Here is a 21,365-nt window from a genome sequence, read left to right as displayed (position 1 = left end):
AATCGGTCAACAAATGCGACCTGTATGTTGCGAAGGGACGGACGGACGGACATGCATAAATCGACTCAGAAAGTGATTCTATGTATATCCCTACAAGGAACTATGGGTCTATCTCGCTTCCTTTTGTATGTTACATACAAATGCACTAACACATAATACCCCTTACCACATAGTGGTATAGGGTATAAAAACCTTATCAGCTGTTTGCTATGGCCTGCCTTGTAATGATTGTACCATGTCTTACATGCCTTTGACTGGACTACTTGTGGATGGTATAGAAACTTACACCAAAAATTGCATCTTTAAATAAAGTTTATTAATCTCTAAATAAGATTTGAACATTATGTTTTCATTCACTTATGCACTTGAGCTCGTCGTATTATATCTCCTCCAAAAGTAAAATATGCCAACAGATCCTTTTTCTCAAAAAATGTTACGTTAACGTCAAACGTAGATGATGGCATATAAGTGGGAAAATTTGTATCGGATAACATTATATTGGTCACATTGTCAATGAAATTCTATAGAGAAAATACACATTAAAATATCATTAATAATAAAACATTAAAATAGAAAGTACTCACCCCTTTTATGGGACATTTCAAAGGAAGATTACTTCTTTCCATCATGCTTTCCACAAACTTCATAACCATTGGTACTCTTCTCACTTGTCCCAAAATTTGACACACTTTAAATTTAACATCAACAAGTTTAATATTTTTAACACCTCTGGTGGGCTTGAATTCCATTTGTATAAAAACATCTGTGTTGTTGGACATTGTTCGACTTAACTCAAACATAATTCCAAGGTTATATAGGCTCTCTTCTAATTTATGCGTACTGCAATTGTAACGTTTGACAAGAGGTGGCAGGAAATTACAGGTTAGATTACGTAATTCCAATTTAAAAGGACGACGATCACCAGCCTGTGTGAGAAAAAAAATATTTTATTAACCAACGATTTGTTTGTTTTATTTTAGACATACCATTAGTAACTTAAATGAGTTCAAGGTAATTAGAAAGAAAATAATATTATTAAACAACATTTCTAGAGCGCGTATTTTTAGTAAGTGATTACGCGAAGCCTCCAAAAATTCATAATAATGACTAAATATTAATAGCCATTATTATTGGTATTTCAGGTAAATAAAATTGTGTATATTAATTGATATTTTATACGCAACAGTATGGAGGGTATATTAAGTTTGTCATTCCGTTTGTAACACATCGAACTAATCATTTGCGACCCTATAAAGTATATATATTCTTGACCAGGATAAAATTCTAAGACGATCTAGCCATGTCCGTCTGTCCGTCTGTTGTAATCACTCTAGCGTCCGCAATAATTGAGATATAGTGCTGAAATTTTGCACCCGAGGCTCTTCTTTGCATAGGCAGGTCAAGTTTGAAGATGGGCTATATCGGTCCACTCTTTGGTATAGCCTCCATATAACGGTACCTCCGGATTTGAGGTATTTTGACGTTATTCGCCACATTTGCAGACCGAATTAGTTATAATTTGGCACTTAGGGTTCCTAGTGATCACCAAACTTATATCCCAAAGGATATGGGCATTGGTCCATGTTTTGGTATAGTCCCCATATAACGGTACCTCCCGATTTTCGTTATTTTGAGAATTTTAGCCACAATTTTTAACCGAACTATCTGCAATTTGACATTTGAGGTTCTCAGTGGTCACGAAATATCTCCACCAAACATCGTCAACATAGGTCCATGTTTTGGTATGGCCCCCTTATAACCGTACCTCCCGATTTTCGGTATTTTGAGAATTTTAGCTACAATTTTTAATCGAACTATCTGTAATTTGCTATTTGAGGTTCTCAGTGGTCATAAAACATCTCCACCAAACATCTTCAACATAGGTTCATGTTTTGGTATAGCCCCCATATAGCGGTACCTCCCGATTTTCGGTATTTTGAGAATTTTAGCTACAGTTTTTAACCGAAATAGCTGTAATTTGACATTTGAGGTTCTCAGTGGTCATGAAACATCTCCACCAAACATCGTCAACATAGGTTCATGTTTTGGTATAGCCCCCATATATCGGTACCTCCCGATTTTCGGTATTTTAAGAATTTTAGCTACAATTTTTAATCGAACTAGCTGTAATTTGCCATTTGAGGTTCTCAGTGGTCATAAAACATCTCCACCAAACATCTTCAACATAAGTTCATGTTTTGGTATAGCCCCCACATAGCGGTACCTCCCGATTTTCGGTATTTTGAGAATTTTAGCTACAGTTTTTAACCGAAATAGCTGTAATTTGACATTTGAAGTTCTCAGTGGTCATGGAACATCTCCACCGAACATCGTCAACATAGGTCCATGTTTTGGTATGGCCCCCTTATAACCGTACCTCCCGATTTTCGGTATTTTGAGAATTTTAGCTACAATTTTTAATCGAACTAGCTGTAATTTGTCATTTGAGGTTCTCAGTGGTCATGATACATCTCCACCAAACATCGTCAACATAGGTTCATGTTTTGGTACAGCCCCCATATAGCGGCATCTCACGATTTTCGGTATGTTGAGAATTTTAGCTGCAATTTTTAACCGAACTAGCTGTAATGATCGGTATTTTGAGAATTTTAGCTACAATTTTGTCTATTCAAAAATAATCGTCAATATAGGTCCATGTTTTGGTATATCCCCCCATATAACTGTACCTCCCGATTTTCGGGAATTTTCAGTGGTCACGAAATTTCTTCACTATAATTCGTCAACATGGGTCCATTTTTGAGGGTCTACATTGTTTTGATGAAACTACCCTCAATTTGACTCTTGAAGTTCACTGCAGCTATAAAACTTTTCCGCCAAAAAATTTAAAGATCGGTTGACTCTTTGATATAGCCCCGTAGGTGGTACCTTTCACTTAGCTGAACACATTTTTTAGATTAGATTAGATAACACTGTGCAACAAAATGAAGGTGATAGTCTGGGGCACGGAAAATTCCTCTTGGGGAAGAAAGGCCTTGGTGAGTATATTATGAACCCCGAAGGACAGATGCGCCGTGAGTCGAACTTCCGCGTTAGGGCGTGATGAAATTTTTGTTAGAGACCCTGTGGGCCATCAGGAATTAGCGTTATATCTTTGTTCACTGTTGCTTAAGTGCTCTACAAAAACAACAAACAAAGATATACTGCTAATGCATGATGGCTTACAGGGTTTCTTGCAAAAACTTCATCACTCCATAACACGGAAGTTCGACTCACGGCGCATCTGTCCTTCGGAGTTTTTAATATACACACACAAAGGGCATTCATCTCCAAAAGGAATTATCTCTGCCCCAACATTTGTGTTCACAGTGTAATTTAAGCAATGGTGGGAAGCAGTAGGGGTCTATCCATTGTCGAAAAGTTGTTACACCTAAAATTGTGAAAGGGCCCTAATTATTCCATTTTAATTAAGACTATTTTATGGTGGAGGGTATAAAAAATTCGGCCCGGCCGAACTTAACGTTTTTTTACTTGTTTAGATTAGATTAGATAATTTAGGCATTTGGGGTATCCGTAGTCGAAAAATTTGTCCACCTAATATTGTGAGAGGAAACTAATTATTAAATTTTAGGTAAGACTATTTTATGGCGGAGGGTATAAAAAATTCGGCCCAGCCGAACTTAACCACTGTTTACTTGTTATATTTGAAAGCAACAAATTTCAATTTGCAACAATGCTAAATGATTGTTAACCTTTATGAACCAGAAACAACAATACAAAAAGGTCATACAATATTTATGAGAAATTGCAAAAAAGAAATACTGTAAAATAAAACTGTACTTTAAAATAATATAAATGTTAAAAATTAAATATAAATGAATGGTTAACATAAATTAAACAAGTGGAAACAAAAAACCTTTACACCACAATTTTTTGTTTGCTGTAATAACATTTAATGTAATGAAATAGCATCAGCAGTAGCAGCAGAGTCATAAGATCAACATGAAAGCGCTTCACAAAAAGCAAGCACAGCAGTGGGAAAAAATCTTGTAAGGGTAAATTACATTGCCTGCCCTAATGGCTGGGATTAATAAGGCTTGTCGTGTTCGACTTGCCTTTTCTTGGACAAAGAAAATTCACATTCTTGTTCATATTGTATTGGCGTTCTTGCTTTTTGTTTTCTTAACAATGAATGAAATGAAAACAATAAAAGCGGAGAAGAATGTTATGATTTGCATTTCAATATACAAATCTACAACAACGAATCCCAATATCAAAATCCTACGTTACATTCTATTCAACTTTGAACAGTGGTTCCATTGTTAATTGATACTTTGTTTTGTTTTCGACGTAGAGGGGCAATGTTAAGTGGTTAGAGTTTGTGGATTATGGAATTTGAGGTATTTAATAGCAAAGCCTTATAAAATTAAGGATTTATATACGGTTCCATTACCATTTTCCACATTAATTTCAAATAACCGTAACATACTTCGATTTTTGTGTATAGGCTGAGAAGGTAAACAGAACATCATCTTCTGGTCAAATATTTTAATAGGCTACACACTAGGGTTATAACTTTTTTGCAATTTCTGCAAATATCAAAAATACCACCGCATAGCCATGTAGAGCATGAAAAACTACTATGAAATACGGTGTCATTTTCTCTATCGTGAAAATAGTTTCCGCACGAAATGAATTGAAGTTCAGTAATGAATTATTTAAATTTATTTTATATAATGACATACAGTGGTGGCCAACACATTTGCAACAAATATTCACCGTCAACGCAAATCGGCCCGTAGATCTTTCGAAGAATTTTCCTTTCAAACACACCAATCACTGCCTTATCTGCTTGCGCAAGTACCCATGCTTCGGAGCCATACATTAGCACGGGTAGTATCAGCGTTTTGTATAGTGTTATTTTTGTTTGACGAGATGTGGCTTTGTTTTTAAATTGATTACTTAGACCATAGTAGCATCTGTTGGCCAATTCAATTCTTCTTCTTATTTCACAACTGATGTTGTTTGTTGTGTTTATGGCAGTGCCGAGGTAGACGAAGTCTTTAACTACCTCAAAATTGTAGGTACCAACTTCCACAGTTGGTCCGAGCTCTATGGACGCTTTGCGCGTCGACACCATCAATTTGGTCTTTTCGCCGTTTACAGCCAGACCCACTTTCGCAGATTATGCTTCGACCTTCCTAAAGGTATCAGTTACTTCCTTTACGGATCGTCCCATGATGTCTATGTCATCAGCATAGGCAAGTAACATGTGGCTATTGGTGTAAATTGTGCCATTTCTTTTGACATTTGCATCTCGTATTACCTTTTCCAGCAAAATGTTGAATAGGTCACACAAAAGCCTGTCTCCTTGTCTGAATCCTCTTTTGGTACAAAATTCTTCGGAGAGGTTCTTTCCAATTTTAACTGAGGACCTAGTATCAGTTAAAGTCATCTTACAAAGCCGGATGAGCTTTGCGGGGATACCAAATTCAGACATTGCACGATGGGGCCAATAGCAGGTTTTCGCGGCAAAAAGTCAATTTTTGAAGTGAACAATTTGAAAAAAATAATAACGGATTTCGATTGCCAACACTCTGAATCACTAAAAATAAAAAAATAAATCAATCTGGTAACATCACATAGCGACATACTGATCTGGCAATGGTGACATATTTTCTTATGCATCATTTTCCGACATTCATTATAAATAAGTAGTGAAAGCATTTTAGGCGCCAAAAAGAACATTTCAACATTTTTATATTTTTTAAACATGGAAAGCTCTTCAAAGGGTATGTAAAATAAGATAGTGTTAACAAATAATAAAAATGTTATGTGTGGTAAATGTATTTTTGAGTTAAGATGTCTTTTTTGGAATATTTTGCTTTGTTATCCATGTGTTCTCTGGAGTATAACTTTTGAGATCTAGGTAGATCGAAGATTTTATATATATATGTGGTGAAAGGTATTAATGTGTACTATCATTTTGTGAAAAAATTAGCTGCGCCTATCTGCGCCTTTTCATAAAAATCTGATTTCATATGTCGTAATACTTAAAAATATGGACATTTTTATGTTTTGGTTGGCGAATAATTGGAAACCCATTAATGTTACCAATTGGATTTCGGAAAAATTTAATAGACGTACATAATAATAATCTATATATATATAAAATTCTTCGAGTCTGCCATGATGTTCGAAATTAAACTCCTCCGAAACGGCTGGACCGAACTCGATGAAATTTTGTATGTGGAGTTTTTAGGTCTGAGAATAGGTTTTTAGCTATTTTTTATACTGGTCAGTGGAGTGACCAGGGTACCTCCCCCACAAATTTTTTTAAGAAAACGTGAAATCATGGATATTTTTGGACGTATTGTTTAAAAATTACTTGCAATAATATGGTAATAACTGTCTTGATCCTGAATGGTCATCTCGGAAGTGGAATATCGCGGTCAGCCCAATTTTTTAAAAAATGTATAATTATAGGTAATAATTTTAGTAAGCGTGACTAGAAAAACGCTATAAACACTGACTTCAATAATTGGGAAAGCGCGATCAACCTCATATTTTGGAATACAGTACAACCCAAATAATGTTAAATGTCCCTTGACCGAAATTCCAAAAAATCGATTGAGAAGTCAGGCAAAACATAATTTCAAATATGGTTAAATAACTAGAGCGTCTAAAAAATGTACATTGGTCACTAAATCGATGGGCCAGAAATTCGGTGCATCTATAACCTATCTAAATGTATATAGGGTTCCTTAAGACTGACATGATTTTCTAAATTAAACTTCCGAATCGGCTGGACCAAATTGGATGAAATTGTGTGTAGGTTCATAAGGTGGTAGAATACCGAAAATGGAAAGTGTGGGTTTTAACAAATCGCTAAATATCAGAGATTATTAGACGTATTGGTACTTAATACAATTGCAATTTGGTAGGTATGGCTTTATGAATGAAAACATGGTTTTATAGCGACAATTCTCTGCTAAAATATTTGATACCTCCAAGGAAGACTAAATACCAAATAGAGCCATTTCTGTTGAATAATGCCGCTAAAACCTTGAAAATATTGAAAATCGGAAGGTATCGTTCAATGAAGCTACATAAAAAACTTCTACCGAATATTCTATGCGGGAATGTTTTATACCCACAATAAAGACAACACACCAAATTGCCATAGCCGTTACGGTGGGATAATGAGACTAAAACGTCCAAATTATCTAAACTCGGGAGGTACGAATATTCCGATGTTTTACAAACAGAATCATAAAGTAAATTATACCCTTCATATTATGGTGGAGGCTTTAATTATAGTAATATTCTATTTTACATCTGGAGAAACCATTGCATTCGGTTCGAATATATAGAGGTATCAATATTAGATAGATACATTGTAGATAGATTACTAAGCCTTACACGGAAATCCAAAACGACGGGCCAGCAACGCGGAACGGGGTCAGCTAGTAATAATATATAATTTCAAAGATATCGCAAACTTTGGCTTTTGTGGCGGAATCTTAGCCGATTTTTACTAAATTTGGAACGTTTTTTTATTAACTTATAACAAACCACGGACAAAACCATGAAATTTGAACATATGTATATAGGGGAGCTATTTCTATATCTGAACCGATTTCAATATAACTTGACAAACTTATTTGTAGTCCGAATTCCGTAACATTTTCCAAATTTTATTGTAATTTGATGGAATTTGCATGCTTGGCCAATCATTTTCCTGAAATCGGGCGAACATATATATGGGAGCTATATCCAATTCTGAACCGATTTCAATATGATTTGCCAAAAATGTTTCTAGACCAAAATCCGTCACACATTTCAAATTTCATCAAGATTGGACATACATAGCGGGATTGGTGCACCAAATACCTAAAATCGGGCGAAAATATATATGGGAGCAATATCAAAATCTGAACCGATTTCAAAATAACTTGGCAAACTTATTTGTAGTCCTAATTCCGTGGTATTTTCCAAATCACATAAAAATTGGGCAGAATTTGCGTGTTTGGTCCATCAATTGCTTGAAATCGGGCGAACATATATACGGCAGCTATATGTATATATGAACCGATATGAACCAAATTTGGCATATTAGTTTCTAAGCCCATTATAAACATCTGTACAAAATTTGGAAGGTCTAGCTTGCCCCAGTGATTTGCTGCCTCGAAAACCAGTCATTGGCCCCATCGTGCATTGCGTGGAATACTTATTTGCATCGGAGGGGACTGTCGAATGCTGCTTTATAATCGACAAAAAGGTGAAATGTGTCGATCTGCATCTCTTGGGTCTTCTCTAGGATTTGCCGCAGGGTAAATATCTGGTCAATGGTGGACTTGCCAGGTCTAAAGCCACATTGGTATGGTGCAATTATTTCGTTGACCATTGGCTTTAGTCGTTCGCACAATATCCCTGACACTATCTTATAGGCAATAGGGAGAAGACTTATGCCCCTATAGTTGGAGCATACAGTCTTATCTCCTTTTTTGTGGACGGGACATAGGATGCTCAGGTTTCAATCGTCGGGTACGCGTTCTTCCTGCCAGATGGTGCTAACTAGCTGATGCATACACCTTAACAGCGCGTCGCCTCCGGTTTTAAACAGCTCGGCTGGTAAGCCATCGGCTCCTGCTGCTTTATTATTCTTCAGCCGGTTGATTGCTGTTTTTTCCTCATCTTGGCCGGGCGGTATACATTCTATACCATCTTCTGGGATTGAATCTGTGGTATCATCGTCTTCGCTACTATTGGATACCAGCAGATTGGAGAAATGTTCCTTCCATATCCTGAGCACGCTATCTGTATCTGTTACCAGATTACCTTGCTGCTCTATACAGGAGGATGTGCCTGTACCAAAGCCATCTGTTTGATGTTTCACTCTTTGGTAGAATTTTCGGACTTCATTCTGGCTCCTGTACATCTCGATTTTTTCACACTCCCGCTTTTCCGTTTCTCTCTTTTTCTTGCGGAAAAGACGTTTTTCTTCTCTCTTTTCCTCCCGATATATCTCTTGTGCGCTGCGCGTTGCTACTGATTGTAAAGTAGCTCTATATGCCACATTTTTCTCTTCGGTAGCAGCACGACACTCCTGGTCATACCATGAATTCCTTTGTGGAGGTCTCTGGTATCCAATTATGGATTTTGCGGCTGTTTGCATGGAGTGGGCAATATGTTGCCATTGTGTTGTTATGTTATCGGGACAAGGAGTGCTCGCGTTAAGCAATTGTGCTAGTTGATTGTAATATGCTGTGGCTATCTGTTGTGTATGCAGCCTATCGATGTCCAACTTCCGCGTTGTGTCTGTTCGTGCTTTATTTGCAACGTTTAGACGGGTACGTACCTTTGCCGTAACAAGGTAGTGGTCCGAATCAAGGTTTGCGCCTCGGAACGATCGTACATCCAACACCCTCGATGAATGTCTTCCATCTATTACAACATGATCAATTTGATAACTTGTTCTTTGATCTGGAGACAGCCAGGTGCCCATATGAATATCGAGATGATTAAATCTGGTACTGCTAACTACCATGTTTTTTGCAGCTGCAAAGTCTAACAGCCTCATACCATTGTCAGATGTTTCACTGTGGAGACTGAATTTCCCGACTGTTTGGCCAAAGATATTCTCCTTTCCAATTTTGGCATTAAAATCGCCTAGAATGATTTTAATGTCATGGGCAGGGCAAGGGTCATATGTTTCTTCTAAGCGCTCCTAAAATGTATCTTTGGTCTGTTCGTCCTTTTCTTCAGTGGGAGCATGAGCGCAAATAAAGCTGATGTTGATGAATTTAGCTTTTATTCGAATTGCAGCAAGTCTTTCATTCACTGGAGTGAAGCTGGATACCAGATGTTTTAGTCTCCGACTAACTACAAATCCGCAACCAAATTCATACTTTACGTCATGGCAGCTATAATATAGTGCGTCACCTTTAGGTGTTGTTGTGACGCCTTTCCCAATCCATCGTATTTCCTGTATGGCAGTAATATCGGTCTTGTATTTTTCAAGTACGTCTGCCAATGCGAAGACTGCACCTTCTCTATAAAGAGTGCGAACATTCCAGGTGCAGATTCGCAGATCATGGTCCTTAAAACGTTTGCGGGGTTCGTCAACTTTAGAGGGGTTTGTTTTTTTTCATAGTAGGATGTTTTTTCTAGGGGAGGGTTACTAACCCGACGCCCAAACCCAAGTTTTTAACGTTCTTATGGGTGAACGCGCGGCACATGTTAGCTCACTACCTTTAACGGGTGTTAAAGGCAGTTCCCCAGGTGACACCACGGGGAGGTCAGTGTCCACTTGGATGAAAGAGGGACCAAGATAAATCCTGGGCTTTGCCATGTTAAAGCCGGTCAAGACCGTTGCTTGGTATCATTCATCCCCTACGTCACCCAATGCTTCAAAAATATGAAAATAAAATGTTTTTACTCGAATACAACAACAATTATGAAAAAAATTGAAAATACATAACACGCCTTAAAATTTAATGGTCAAAACATTCAATAGTTTGTAAAATATCATTTTTGTATGATTCAAATTATTTCCTTTGGTTTTTGGAAAGTCTAAAAGCGAGTAAAATTTTTAAACTGATATCAGTCATACGTACTTCACCGGTGGGGTGGCGGGTCATAAGGGAGAAGCATAAACATGGGTTCAAGAGTCACAAACTGTGCAAATAATGGGAATTTCTACAAATTTCAGTTTTCAATTTAATAAAGTTCAGAGTCTAGGGTGCAGTTATATCGTTTATTAGCAAAATTCAGAAGTCTAGGTCTCGAAAATATTTTGGTCACCACTGTATATGATTTTCTTAAAAACTTATCAAACTAAAACCTTCGTAATGATATGGAACAATAAGAAACACCACCAACAACAACTTTTAATTACCACCTGACAACCGGGTTGCTTTGACAAACGTTTTATAGGTTTATTATTATAATTTAACATTAATAATATTCTTATAAGTGTATCATAGGAACATATCGAACATATCAATACTGTTTCTGTTTCGAATCTTACGTTGAAAAATAGCAAAGTTAGAACGTTTGTGTCGGTTTTCCTTTTTTGCACGAGTATATATTGGACGGAATTCTTCCGCTTAAGAAATTCGTTGAGTTTTCACAATATGTGAAAATGAAGGAGCATCACAAATCATAAGGACTACATGCAAAGCCAACATTTTAGTGTGCTTAGCCTCAAAAGGAGACCCCCAGTTGTAAAGCTCAATAAAAGTCATTTTTCTTGATTTTTTCCGAGAAAACTACGTTACCTTTTGGCAGTTTTGTTTTCTTCATCTGAAAGAGAAAAAATATTACGAAGCTTTGAGGCCATCTACGAAACTCTGTTTTTATTAAAGCATAGTGGGGTGCCAACTTTAGCTCGAAAACTAATAAACCAATTGTCATATATTTTTGTGGCCGATATCGAGAAAAACACAGTTTATGCTGCTTACAAAATAAAATAAATTGTTCCCATGCAACGTCCACACTAAGACAATATTGTACCGATCGACTTAAAAATTTGACTACCTATTCTATGATATTTATACATTCAACTTTTTTTAAATTTATAAGTAGGGATCACCCGTTAAACTAAAATTCAGCGCTCACATTCATTCTCATGAATGAATGATTATATGTTTCATTGAATTTCGTATGTGGTTGTGTAGAAAACTCGGATACACATGAACTATATCTGTTCCTGGTGGACAGATCCAGTAATTTGAATGTCTATATCTAAAGCCCCCATCGAAAACATGTCATCTAAAAATGAAGAAACAATGTCTCCATACAGAGATATAAAGCTATTTTCTCAATAATGGATGGGGGTCAATGAAAAAAATCATTATATCATAACTCAGAATTTTCAGCTATGGGATCCTTATGGTTCTCAATTGGGGCTTTCATTCCGAAAAGGAATTTTTACACTCCTAGATCTTGTATTCCATTTTGTACCACAGGGTATTCAGTAAGATTTCCCATAGAGACCACACTGTCTTTAATAGAAGACAAGGATGACTTCTCATAAAAAACTGGATGAAAATACCAATAGACCTTTGTGAGAAGAGCCATAAGACTTCAGACAAAAGAGGTTAAAGGTCCAATCTTAAATCGATTGTCATAGAGCTTTACTTTTGTTTGCAAAAATGTAAAGAGTCAATTGGATCAACAAAATAGGGATGAATAGACTACACTTCAAAGGATAGTAAATATCCTGTGTATCGTCCCTTAACTAAGTATAATATACAGTTTGCATATATGTTTTCTTATACATTTCTTTTAAAATAAAAAATGATTTTAAAAAAAATGTTCTTGTTCCAAATTTAATGTTATACTTCTATAACGTGGAAAAACTTTGGCCGGAGTCGGAGTCGAGTTATTTTTTTCGACTCAGACTCCGACTCCAGCAAAATTGCTCGACTCCGACTCCGAAACCCTGGTGCAAAGTATGGTTACTACCTTCGAGAGTTATCGTGTGCCCTATTTTAGTGAAAAGTGTCGAACTTTTGTGGGGGAGGTACCTAAATGAGTGGACCGATATGTCCCATCTTAGAACTTGATTTAAGTTTAGACAAAATATTACGACTGCCAAATTCTGGACCGAATTGGTTTATCAGTTCGAGAGTGATATCAGAGTGAGCTTCAGCCACTGCACATGGTGCCATAGCGGATTTTTAGAGCTTTCGGGCCATTTTTTCAGGATGTATTGACTTGCCCTGAAAAAACATATACCGTCGTAATGGGGGCTGTGAATACAAGATGTTACAACAAAAATCAAAGCCATTCCAAACAAACCATCTAAAACCATTATTTCTATGAGGCACATTTTGCCCGTATGAGAGTGTATATACCCTCGTTAGCATAAATTCTGAGGGTATAAAAATATTGCCTGCGGCATCTTGATGGACGGACATGGATCTGTCGATTTAGAATAGGTGTGTTCGTTTACTCAACAATTTGTGCAAATTCGTGCAAGTTCAGTAACTTCATGCAATCGACTAAGGTCTTTTGAGAGTAAACGAACAACATCCAGTAACAATTTGTATAAATTTTCAGTAAACGAACACACATAATGTTATGCTGATCGTGTTACAAACAAAAAGTCGATGTTCATGTATCAATCATCTTATGGAATAATAAAGATTGAGGCGTATGAGTATTTCCATACGCTCAGGTGGCTCCAACCCACACTTAAATTAAGTCATTCAGTAAAAAAAGAGGCTATATTAAAACAGGGACAAGTTTTGATTGAGAAGTTTTATGACCACTGGGAATCTCAAATATCACACAACAGGGAGTTCAGTCATAAAGTGTGGCTAAAATCCTCAAAATTCCTAAAATCGGGAGAATTATATTATACTATGGCTAATACCTTCAAAATTCCCAAAATCGGAAGGTACAGTTCTATGCGGGCTGTATCAAAACGTGGACTTATACCGGCAATTCTCAGCAGGAATGTTTTATAGCCTCGTGAGGACTATAAACCAAATTTTAGCTATTTAGGCTATTTCAAAGTGCCGAAATCAGGAGGTACTGTTCTATAGAGATGAGTACCTGTGATGATGTGATTGTACCGTTGCGCCATTCCACAGTGGTTCCGCCAGTGGACAAAAATCGAAAATTTGATGGCGACAAATTTTATTGCGGTTGAAATAAATATTCTCTAAACATATCATATTTTTAATATCCAGCCTTATTTTTGTAAATATACAGCAGTTATACGGCAAGTTAAGTCGAATAAGTTGTGATTTGTATGTGAAAACGAAAAATACATCCGCAAAGCATTCGTAGGTTATGGGTAAGATTATAAAAAATTGGAGAAGTAAATGTGCAATTTTCAAAATGAAACTTTTAGGTGATGGCATTGGCAATGTTTTTACGAAAAAAAAACAGATTCATAATTCGTTTTCTAACTTCATTAAAAATAAATTCTTAATAAATGCATTTTTCTGCTATTTTTAATATAATTACATTTAATTTATGTTGAGTTTTACTAATGTTGTGAGCATTTGTGAGTCTCGAAATTTTTTTAGAATGCAGGGGAAAGTCTCTAGTTTACGATTTAAAAAAATCCAGCTGCCTCCATCTGCCAACCGCTAATCCACGCTCGTAAAATCGTTAAAATTCCGAAAATCGGGAGGTACGTTTATATGGGAGCTATACCTAAACTTGGATCTATACTGAACATTTTTGGAAAGGAGGTATATTGCTCACTCAGAACTCAAAATGCAAAATTACAGCCATATCGGTTGGAAAATGTGGGTAAAATCGTCAAAATTTCAAAAATCGGGAGGTACGTTTATATGGGGGCTATACCTAAACGTAGATCGATATTGAACATTTTTTGCATGGAGGTATTTGGTTCACTCGGAACTTAAAATGCCAAATTACAGCCAAATCAATTGGACAATTTCGCTTAAATTGTCAAAATACCGAAAATCTGAGGGTACATTTATATGGCGGCTATACCTAAACGTGGACCTATATTGAATATTTTTTTGCAAGGAGGTAGTTTATTCACTCAGAATTCAAAATGCAAAAAAACATCCAAATCGGTTGGTTAATTTGGCCAAAATCGTCAAAATTCCACAAATCGGGCGGTACCCTTCTATGTGAGCTATACCCAAATATGGACCTACATCCACTAAAAATGGTTTTCTTTCGTTTTGGCTTGTTATAAACCAACGTTTAAAATTTGGAGGAGGTAGCTCGATTAGAACTATTTTTGGCACTCTTTTCCATACAAGTGGAACCACTGTGCATTCTAGGGGTCTATATCAAAACGTAGTCCTATGTTTACAAATTTCTGGGGGAAAGTTTTAAAATACTGAAAATCTGAAGGTACCGTTCTATGGGGACGAAGTAAAAAATTGGACCACTATAACTCATTTCATACAGCAAACATCCTAGGAGTAATAGACATTTCAAAGAAAATGGAGGAGGAGACAGAGAAGCTCAGGGAGAGTTCTATCTTTATCCAATCACCAGGAGTAGCGAAGGACTCTGACCCCGAATCACACAGCAATAACTTGACAACAAAGAGCATTTTCAAGTGATAGTGGACGAAAGATCAGAACAAGTAAGAAGCAGCTGTCAATGGCACAAAGACGTAAGTTTAAAAACAACCAGGCGCGGTGTAAACATGAGTTTATTAAGGAGATGTCGTACCCTCAATCCAACCAGTTTTTGCTATATTCATATAGAATATAGAAGATATATATATATTAAATATTAAAACAACAACAATGGAATTAAGCCAGACTATTTTGAAAAATCAAAGCACCAAAAAAAAGTTACTGCCTCCCTCCAAATTTTCACTCGCGAGTAAATCGGAGCTCTGGTATTGATTACCAAGGACTTGGAACATGCATTCCGTCTCCAGTTTGCTGTTATATCCTTTGGCGTAAATCGCCGCTTTGGTTATGTGAGGGATCTCTTTCTTCAGCTCACTGCTAATGATTGCAATTGATTGATTTAGACCTAAATAGTTCTGCCACGGCATGTTTTGTTGCAGTTCAAACGGAGTCGTGAAAAAGGCACTCCAGTCCTCACATTTTAACTGCATTTGGATGCAATCCAAAGAATCACATCCACTTGTCACATTTTAACAACATCCGGATGCAGTTCAGCGGAGTCGTGAAAAAGGCACTCCAATTCTTCACAATTTAACAGCATCCGGATGCAGTCCAAAGGGAATCGTGAAAAAGGCACTCCGTTCGCTACATTTTATTAGCAGTTGTTAGAGATCCCTACATGTACATAAATCAGTTTGTACATCTCTACAGGCAGCGGTATACATTTTACAAAAAGAGATAAGCGTGTTAACATTTCCAAACATTTGTTAATACAAACTAAATAATATTTAATTTGTGAACATTTTTCCGGTAACTCACGAGAAGAAAATTTCCGAATGGAGTGCTGTTGGAGTACATGTCGAAAACTTAACTGGTGATGGGAAGACAACACATTTAGCAGATGAAACAAAAACAGTTCAGCTTGGATTAAATTGAGAGCGGAGGAAACTCGCATGTTTGCGATTGAATTCAATGGAGAATTTTCATAATTTGTGTTAATGTAATAAAGTTCTTAATATTTTTGTTTTACACAAATAATAAATGCATTTTTTTTTGTTCTGGGATATTTTGTAATGGCTTGCACAATTTCCGCAGAATCAAAACACGTGCTTTGGACTGCCTCCTATTCTACCCCAAAGGGTTAGTTAAAATGCTATGCCAAAAGGTCAGTTAAAATGCAGTACCTGAGGGTCAGTTTAAATGCAGTGCCAAAAGGGCCAGTTAAAATGCAGTGCAATGGAGTGCCTCTTTCAGTAGTCACGCTCTTGTAAAAATCATGAGTGAAAATGCATAATTTGATGCACTTCCAGATCACTTGTACATATCATTAACTGCCTCTTTGGAGGCAAACTTTTTGCTGGGTATATACTTTTAAACTATTTATTATGGGTAAATACATTATTTGGGTAGTCTTTGACTGGATCTACCTAAAAATATGGATCTACATAAAAATATGGAGCAAAATCTTCATTTGAGAGTGGCGGTTGGAAAATAGAGGGCAAATTTAAAAAAAAAATTCGAAATATCAAAATAAACGGCTCCATACAGAAAACGTCATAAGTTAATATAACCAAATCCGACATAACCAAATCATTTCGGAAACTTTGGCTTAAGTATATGTTCATGTGAACATATGGTAATTTTTTTCATCGCTCCACTTCTCAACCTAAGTGTGACGACCATGGTACAATCATTACAAGGTAGGTCACAGCAAACATATGATTACAATTTTTTCTTGAGGTCCGCCTATTGTGTCAAAACAGTTTTGACAACGGTTGACAAACGACAAAATAAATGTATTGAATTCAAATATTTATTGAATTTATGTAAACAGATTTGGTTGTTTTTGTATAAAACTTGATAATTCACAAACTAAATTCAATACGTGCTTTAATCTCCGCTTGGTGGGAAAAATACATTTGTCGTGTGTTTTATATCCGAACTATAGCAAACGTAAAGAGACCCGGAGGTTGGAAAAAATGTTTTGGACGAATTCAGTGTCACAATTTTAGATGTCTTGGAAGAAGAATATGCTGCTTTATTAGGAGCATCTGACGAAAAGGTATGCACCTATACATAGTGTGCCGTTGAACGACAAGCATGATAATTTGCTCAAATGTGCTGGCGTCTGTTTGGCATGTACCTATCCACGAAAACCTAGAATTGGTTGACTTGTATACCAAAAGAAATTTTCGCTGCTATTGTCCAACTGAACCTATAGGTAACTCTAACAGATGTATCTAAATTCTAGCGTGAAACAGGTTGTGGCAGCAAATCGGAATAATTTGTATAATTAATATTTCCAGGAACTTTATTGCAATTGTGATAGACCCTGCACATATCCAGATCGTGCAGCAGAAGGAATTGTGTTGCAATGTGGAATTTGCAACAATTTCAATGATGATGAGATACTTTATAGTGGGTGTATGGCCAAACACGAATTCCTCATGAATTATACAAAACTTTCAATGACATCAGTGGATAAATTGAGCTAGTCAATGACCGATGGAAATGTAACCATCGCTGGCGAAGTATCAGTGTGTGAGGATGGTGATCAGTTGAAAAGTGATCTTGGCAAGAGCATTTCGGAAATAATGAATATGGGAGAATGTGATGACAAGCCGGCTAGAGCCCTGATCCAAAAAGCCTAAACTGGACAATAATAATAACGAACCAAAGTCGAAATGTGCTGAAAAGGGGACCTACGTTAAAGGGCCAACATTTTGGGATGCAGATTGGAGAAATTCACTTTGTCATGGTCCATCTTACATGTTGATTTATAATAAAGAAAGTTCGATATCTTCTCGATTCCGAGGATTTGACTAAAAGTTACGAAGAACGTGGTAGGCAAACAACCGCTGCTGAATCATCATATCAACATCCGAATACAACCGGATAAAGGATATACTAAATGACTACTTGTAGACAATTATTCCTAGTAGAAAAGTTGACATAAATAAATGGCTTCCAATCTGGTTGATTGGACAGGCGAAACCACAAAAGACATTGTCTATGTTTTCATAAATGCTTTAACCTGGTTTACCAACTACATCGCGTTCATGCCATTATCTCAGCAAATTACTAGGCAATCCTTAAATATGCCAATCGTCTGTTCATCTTTCTCTTCGGTCGGGCTTGGAAGCAATGTAGCCTATGCTAAAAGTCATGGTTTTAAAATAGCCTTTATGATTGGGGCTATATCAAAACTTGAACCGACAACTCTGCACAGAAATATATTATATGTCCAACAGATATAGTAACCAATTTACCAAATTTTAGCCATTTCGCTTGAATAATGAGCCTTAAAAACACCGAAAAACGGGAGGTACGGCTCTATGGGGGCTATATCAAAATGCAAACCCATATAACCGATTTTCAAAGGCAAATCTTAGGAGTACTACAAACTTGTGTACCAAACTATAAAGGTCTCTCTTAAATATTGTGTTTTATTTAATGTTAGCATTTTAATGAGTGATTCCCATTTTAACATCCAATTTCTCCCAGTCACAATCGCCTTCTCCCGAGTGCGAAGAATGTTTTGCTCTCAAGTCATTTAACTGCTTGCAAGTCCAAAGGTGTTACAAAGACATTTCAATGGAACCAACACCAGGATCCAGGCATGATTCAATTACCAAGATACGTGCAACATGCAAAGCTTAGATGCACCTGTCAACAGAATGGTACAAGTCTTAGGACTTCTTCTACACTTGGTAATGTAGCTGAAGTACTCATCACCAACATTCTTATTTTCAAATAGACCAGCCTGAAAAAGAGACCAAAGAGAGAGGGCCTGCGGTACCGAGCGCGGAAAATTTTATAAATCTTTAGTCTTACGCAAGTGTCTAATCACAATAACAAATAAAGTCAAACAAAATGTAAACAATACAAACTTTGACAACATTTCAAATGAACAACAATTGTTGCATTTGTTATTATGTATTAATTTTGAAGTTATAAGCAAACTGGCTTCAGAGTTGTTTTTTAAAAATTTTATGAACCTGTCCAACATTCTAATAATTGAACCATGTGTGACGACAAAACATGTGCTGGGCTCCACGACAAGACGCCAGCTTTCATCGGCAGCACTCGCGAAAGTTCGTTGAATTGTCTTTAGAGTCGAGTTGGTGTTGGATCGAATTGGACGCATTCTCTGCTGTAAGAAAAGAGATTCATCGATCTGCCAGATGTTCCAAAGACGCAGCAAACGCACTATAGTCGGCCTCTATCTAGACACTCCTGTGCCAAAAAAAAACTCTCCGACATCTCCAAACGTAAATAAGTTCTTGTTACGATCCTGAACCCCATTAAGTCTACCCGTACTTCAAAGGGGGGAGGGATCGTCACAGTATCTTTTCGGTCATAAGTTACTCCCCGGGCATCCGCAAACCGCTTTACCATCGGCATTAATTGGGCCTTAAGTATGCCAAAGCCCCTCTGATGTCTCTTAAGCAAAATAAATTTTAGTGACGACCCTGACATTACCGCTTTGAAGCTGGGCTAGACACATTACAAAGAAGATGTAACCATCCTCGCCATCAGAAAAAATTGCGTTCATATTAGTGTAGCAAATTCCGCTACAATAGTGCCGTGATTAAAACCTCCAAGGCGATAATCATTTAAATAGAATCTTTCATTATCTGCTTTGCGAATATCTATACAATAAGCACTTTTTCATAGAATTGTATTCTACAGCGACCAAAGTCCTTATGTGATAATTGTTTACTAACTCCGATAAAAAGGTGCTGATATACATAAATATAGCTCAAATTACTGTCGAATTTGTTAGGATAGTTAGTGGTCGAAATGGTTTGCCAGCCTTCCTGCCGGCTTTGTAGACTGCAGTTTCGTAGATTTGACTTTCGCTAACATCCGATCAGTCGATTTGAAATTTCACACGAATATAGGAGCACCCTTTACATTACATATACATACATAACAACTATAAAATCCCTAATGTCAAGCCGAATTTAATTTACCCTTTATGCTAAAATGTGTATAATATTGGTTAGTAAATGTGGCTGTAAGGCGCTTATTACCTGCAATGCTTTTAACCGTTGTGCACTTTATCATTTTTCTTTCTAGTGAAAGAACACAAAACCCCCCATAAAATTACTATCTAATTTTATGACAGGGTGACGTAGGGGATGAATGATACCAAGCAACGGTCTTGACCGGCTTTAACATGGCAAAGCCCAGGATTTATCTTGATCCCTCTTTCATCTCAAGTGGACACTGACCTCCCCGTGGTGTCACCTGGGGAACTGCCTTTAACGCCCGTTAAAGGTAGTGAGCTAACATGTGCCGCGCGTTCACCCATAAGAACGTTAAAAACTTGGGTTTGGGCGTCGGGTTAGTAACCCCTAGAAAAAACATCCTACTATGAAAAAACGAAAGAAAAGAAAATCAAACCCCTATAAAGTTGACGAACCCCGCAAACGTTTTAAGGACCATGATCTGCGAATCTGCACCTGGAATGTTCGCACTCTTTATAGAGAAGGTGCAGTCTTCGCATTGGCAGACGTACTTGAAAAATACAAGGCCGATATTACTGCCATACAGGAAATACGATGGACTGGGAAAGGCGTCACAACAACACCTAAAGGTGACGCACTGTATTATAGCTGCCATGACGTAAAGCATGAGTTTGGTTGCGGATTCGTAGTTAGTCGGAGACTAAAACATCTGGTATCCAGCTTCACCCTAGTGAATGAAAGACTTGCTGCAATTCGAATAAAAGCTAAATTCTTCAACATCAGCTTTATTTGTGCTCATGCTCCCACTGAAGAAAAGGACGAACAGACCAAAGATATATTCTACGAGCGCTTAGAAGAAACATATGACCGTTGCCCTGCCCATGATATTAAAATCATTCTAGGCGATTTTAATGCCAAAATTGGAAAGGAGAATATCTTTGGCCCAACAGTTGGGAAATTCAGTCTCCACAGTGAAACATCTGACAATGGTATGAGGCTGATTGACTTTGCAGCTGCAAAAAACATGGTAGTTAGCAGTACCAGATTTAATCATCTCGATATTCATAAGGGCACATGGCTGTCTCCAGATCAAAGAACAAGTAATCAAATTGATCATGTTGTAATAGATGGAAGACATTCATCCAGCGTGTTGGATGTACGATCGTTCCGAGGCGCAAATATTGATTCGGACCACTACTTTGTTGGACATCGATAGGCTGCATACACAACAGATAGCCACAGCATATTCCACTCAACTAGCCCAATTGCTTAACGCGAGCACTCCTTGTCCTGATAACATAACAACACAATGGCAACATATTGCCCACTCCATGCAAACAGCCGCAAA

General features: G+C 37.1%; 1 protein-coding gene across 3 annotated transcripts in view; it reads right to left on the bottom strand.

Annotated features, from left to right (window-relative positions):
• Positions 1-307: 307 nt before the first annotated feature.
• Positions 308-21,365, bottom strand: part of LOC141396711 (uncharacterized) — a 253,927-nt gene continuing 232,869 nt past the window's right edge. For all 3 annotated transcript variants that reach the window (XM_073972348.1, XM_073972344.1, XM_073972345.1), the window contains 2 exons: positions 585-926; positions 308-521 (listed from right to left, as the gene is read on the bottom strand). The gene's annotated coding sequence lies outside the window, so the exon portion shown is untranslated. The remainder of the gene's footprint in view (positions 522-584; positions 927-21,365) is intronic.

The sequence above is a fragment of the Musca autumnalis genome, unplaced genomic scaffold (assembly GCF_047663935.1).
Source record: "Musca autumnalis isolate F117 unplaced genomic scaffold, ASM4766393v1 scaffold_3, whole genome shotgun sequence".
NCBI classification, from domain to species: domain Eukaryota; kingdom Metazoa; phylum Arthropoda; class Insecta; order Diptera; family Muscidae; genus Musca; species Musca autumnalis.
The sequence above is the reverse complement of the archived record's forward strand: the minus strand, read 5'-3'. Positions and strand labels throughout refer to the sequence as shown.